Raw genomic sequence first — 4,884 nt, forward strand, 5'->3', positions numbered from 1 at the left:
GTTGCGAAAGACCCTTGCATTGCGCTCTTTTCAAATCTCTCAAGACATAAGCATGAATAAGGAGGCGATAACCTTTCTCCGCACCATCTTGCATCGAGAACAAGACGTTCCTGGCGAACTTGGACTTCTTGGTGAGTGACGGTGTGCGCAGAGGACAGAAGACTGGAGGAAGGGTTTGGTCGGCGCGGCCTGCTTGCTTAAATAGATTGAATAGCACTACAAAAAAAAGACATATCTATGATATCTCTACTCCTAATGGAGCAGTTGGTAGTCACCGCCGGTCAATTTTCGTCCCATCAGATACGGTTTTTTTCGTCCTCGATCCCACCTCCCGCATCCCTTCGATTCCCCCTCCGCCCTTGAACCACGAAATAAAAATCGGTATGCTCGTATGATGTCAGTTGTGAAACACTACGGTTCATTGACAGAAAATCGTCCTAAAAAATTTTACGAGGGTTAACCTACGAAATTAAACCTACGCCCCGACCGCCGCCGCCCCTGGCGCGTGGCATGGGAGAGAAGGGGGGCAAGATCGGCGGGGCAGAGTTCTTTCGGAAGGACGGCGTGGTGGGCGACATGGACGGATACCTCAACTACCTGTCCCTCGAGTATGACTTCGTCTCGGACACCAATCCTGCTTGGTAAGACTTCCCGGCTCTTTCCTCCCTTCTATCCGTTCAGAAACTGAAAAGGTTGTGATGCAAATTCGATTTGTTGCTACCTGTATTCAGACTGATCTGCTATGGGTGCGTTTCCTTGTGGCAGAGTTCTTTATATTCCAATTAATTTCAAAGCAGATGATAAACTGAGATCTACTTGTCAATTTATACTGTATCTCAGATCTCATTTTGTGCCTTGAATATTAGCTTCTTCACGGCAATTTCAAAGTTACATGTGCCATAGCCAATCAAAATCTGCACCATATTAGTCTGATGCTTTCTTACCCGCTCATCCTGAATTAGTAGGCACTTTCCAATAGGATCAGCTTTGTTGTACAAACTCACTTGTATTTTCCATGTTATTTGCAGGGTATCTTCATTTTGGAAGCAGGAATCCTTTCCTCATAAGATGGATGAGCTGTAGGATTTGATTCTGTTCAGCTTGAATTAGTTTTTCATCATCGTGTTCTTTGTATTAGGAATTCATGCCTTCCAGCTCTAATTTTTTCGCATTGTTGGTGTATGCTGGGAGTCACATTATTATGCTGCTAGCAAACAGTAGGATTGGAAGTCTTACTCTATAGGTTAGTAATATCTTTTCCACTATACCGAGGTTCAGCAATTTGATTCGTATTAAGGTCACACAAGCAGTTTGGTTTTCAGATTTGTCTTGACAAACATATTTGGTTCAGCAATTTAATTCATATTAAAGTCACACAAGCAGTTTGGTTTTTAGATTTGTCTTGACAAACATATTTTGCAGATTATCCTCGCATATGAAATTGATTTCTGCAAGTTCCTTTCACTTCTTATTTATTTCTTCACTTGGTTATGATGTACTGCTATTCGTTTTCATGATGATTCATGCGTTTTGTAGTTTTCACTGACAGAATCTTGTCTTGAAACAAGATTGGTTCCCATTGTTACAGTGAAGTAGCTACCAAGCAGCGAGGCCATCGAGTGACACGAGACCGCGGGACGGCGTGAGAAGAAGCAGGGGGTGTCTGGCGGGATGGAGAAGACCACAGGGAAGTGTGGCAACGGAGTGCAATCCCGAAGAAGAAGAACATTGCAAAGAAAGACCCTGGCTAAGCGCCACCCAATTCTCTTTCACCGACCCATCTAATGGCCATCAATTCAATTGGTCCAAGCTGTTGTGTTGACCTTCCCATTGATCCACTACATCCTCGCTCAGCTGGTTCTGCTATGTTTCTTCTCCATGGCATTGCTGGTTGCCGGCGTGCCTGACATCGCGCCTTATGTGACCTGACATGATGCTCCTCTACGTGTTCTTCTCACCCCGGTTTCCATGAGGAGAGATGTTGTTCTGTGGTTCCGTAGTTCTACTCCATAGCAATGATGGAGTCGCCTCCATATGGATAGCAATTATCTCGGGATCATGGTGAGGTTACTAACTCGACCCTTTGTTTGGCTCTGTTCGTGTGGATCTATTCATGTGCATCTGTAAACTTTATTTAGGTACAAGTATTGTTCTAGTGCTTGTGTTTATTATTTTTGTAAAAATAAGATTTATTGATCTCATTAAATTGAGGTTTTATGTTCACATGAAATTCTAACTGAATTTGCTATTCAGCTGACAATTCCAACAATTTTTTGTATTGTATTTGCATGTAGAGAGCTGTCTACGCAACGGCCAGGGGGCATATGCTTCTCCTAGCACTAACACCTTCATCCTATTTGAGCCAGAATGGCTTTGGTGCCCTCTCTCGCTCATGGTGAGGCCGTGCATGCTTGCCATGGTTGTGGCTACGAAATCTCAGACTGAGTCGCTTCGGTCGGCACTATTCAGGTACAACTCACTTTCCTCCACCATTGTTGGTTGCTGTGCATCACAGGCTTGACGAAATTTCATTGATGGTGTCCATCTTGCTCTTGCTAGACCCTCCTTGTTATAAATCATTATTGGATTCTAGCTAGGGTCTTAGGAATTGATAATTTCTTGATTGTATCGCTGAAAATGTAGTTCTTACAAGATTCTCATTGCCAAATTGTTATGGCAGCATGAGTGAAAATATGTTCCTTTTAAATGCTTAGATTCTATAGAAACCTCTGATCTATATCCTAAATTACTGTATTGTGTGCTTTTGTAAAATAAACTGTATTAATTCAATTTATATATGTAGTACATTGGTTTTGCTCACATCACAAATATCTAACAACAAGAGTGATTACTGAAAGCATAAAATATATTGGCGACCAAACATCAGAGGCCCAATTAGTTACAAGACTGACTCATTGGGGTTTCGCTTGGAGCATTCTTGAGATGTTCAGTGGCGTTCAGACTTGGTGTGCCAAATCACCAGATGAGATTTATCAGTCAGTTGTCCTGAAGAAATAGAAACCGATGTTCCTGTACAATTTACCTACGAAGGTCGCTAATGTCCTCTCTGGCTGCTATGAGTATGACTTTCGGGATCACTCCTTGATGTTAGATATCTTACAGTCATTTGAAAGGTAACATGCTAAAACTCTGTTTCTGCTTCTGCCTTGTTAACTTACATAATTTGCTTAAACTGCCATGGATGGGTGATTTTACCATATTTCATTTTCATATTTGCTTATATTATATTGTACAAACTACTAAGCATTATTGAAGTTCGTCACATGAAAGCATGGAACTGCTTTCTTAGTTGTGTCGTTTATAGTCATATATGGTCAATGCACGTTTATTTTCCTCCAGAGTTTACTTTTACTATGTCCTGGTACTGGTTTTCTCTGCAGGTTTCTCTACATTAGCTTTGTGTATTCAAATTTTTTGTTCCTGACAAGAAGTGCATTGCACATGCACACTTATATGAATCAAGCCTTACATGATTTGCTCTTTTACTGATGGACTGAGGAGGTCAGAGATGTATAACAGCCGTATTGATCCAAATGACAAGTACGGCAGTGCTAACCTGCTTACCTAGAATTTTACCACATCCTAAGACTTGCAAATCTGTATAATAGGAATGGCTAGCTGTTTTCTGGTTTACAACCGTGACATGTGGTGGCATCTCTCATCATGTCTGCACATAGTGTTTAGGCATGATTCTTGCATACTGTCGAGACTCGAGAAGGGCGCAACATTTTTCCTGAACTGATTTTTAATTTTTTTTGCTTACCGGTTGAGCTCGGTTTCAACTCTTACCTGAGTAGTTGATAGGCAAGCCCGATGCAGGTGTATGGAAATTATGCAATTCCATGAGGTTTGGAGTTGTCCAGTATACTACTGAGGCCTACATATTTTGCTGATGCAGGTTGGAGGTGACACATGAACGCTGGCAATGCAAAATAGCAGATATAAAATAACTGCAGCTCAGGCCATGTAGTTCTACAACAACCAAGGAAGAAGTCCGTTTTTTAAGCCGACCTTGGCCAAGCATTTAAGCTTATATGGATGCTCTCTATTTTTCAGAGGTGCGTGTACTGAGGACGCCCATGATTTAGGGCCAAAAATCTAGACAAAGTGACAAAACTTTGTACGAGACTTACTTGAAGCCAAGGAGGTCAGGGGAGGAGGGCAACAAGGCTGGGGAGCGGAGGCAGAGGCCGACGGGGAAGAGAATGATCAAGCATGTAAATCTAGAGCACAAGCTCGTGATTTATCAAGGGAGTGGCGCTACCGCCGGATTAGAAAATCATATCTCACGTTAAGGTGTTTTTGTCTTTTGTTTTTGTACAAATTTGGTGAAGGCAAATTTTTGATGATCTATATAAGATGACTAGCATTATCTTTTTATTGAGTGCATGTTCGGGTAGCATTATATACTTAGAAAAAATTGCTATATGCATGTAGTGAATAACATCTGTAGGCGGTTTCCCACCTTGTCCCTTGCTAACCGTCATGCCGGTGCGAGTCAGTGGACTTTGTGATCAAAGTGGGGGTTGAGAATGAGCGCGGGTTGGGGTTGGGATTTGCAACAGGAGCAACACAGGTACTATGGATTATGGTCACTTCTAAGTACTCTCAACAATGCTAGAAGCACTACTCCATGATTACAGCAGCACATTTATTATGATATAAAGTAAGATTAAAATGTAGCTGACCAATGTAGGCTCAGGAAGAAGTTTTTATTATACTTGCTTAAATATCGTGTGAATGAAGCTAAAAGCACCATTTTCTAATATTGTGTGAGAATTGCGTAAACACAACAACAAGGAACAATAGATATTAATTTGTAATAGAATTTTAATTCGATCATCGCTCTATATGTATACATTG

At 41.4% G+C, this 4,884-nt stretch overlaps 1 long non-coding RNA gene across 7 annotated transcripts; it reads left to right on the top strand.

The window, feature by feature from the left end:
* The first annotated feature begins 423 nt into the window (after positions 1 to 423).
* LOC125508308 lies at positions 424 to 4,401 on the top strand. 7 transcript variants are annotated; one of them, XR_007283356.1, is made up of 6 exons: positions 424 to 641; positions 1,029 to 1,243; positions 1,569 to 2,061; positions 2,295 to 2,469; positions 2,804 to 3,134; positions 3,920 to 4,401. It is a non-coding gene; the product is annotated as an uncharacterized LOC125508308 (long non-coding RNA). The 7 variants fall into 7 exon arrangements; XR_007283358.1 differs by having other exon boundaries at positions 1,589 to 2,061; XR_007283354.1 differs by having other exon boundaries at positions 427 to 641; positions 1,029 to 1,079; positions 1,589 to 2,061.
* The last annotated feature ends 483 nt before the right edge of the window (positions 4,402 to 4,884 follow it).

Source organism: Triticum urartu, chromosome 5 (genome assembly GCF_003073215.2).
Source record: "Triticum urartu cultivar G1812 chromosome 5, Tu2.1, whole genome shotgun sequence".
Taxonomy (NCBI): domain Eukaryota; kingdom Viridiplantae; phylum Streptophyta; class Magnoliopsida; order Poales; family Poaceae; genus Triticum; species Triticum urartu.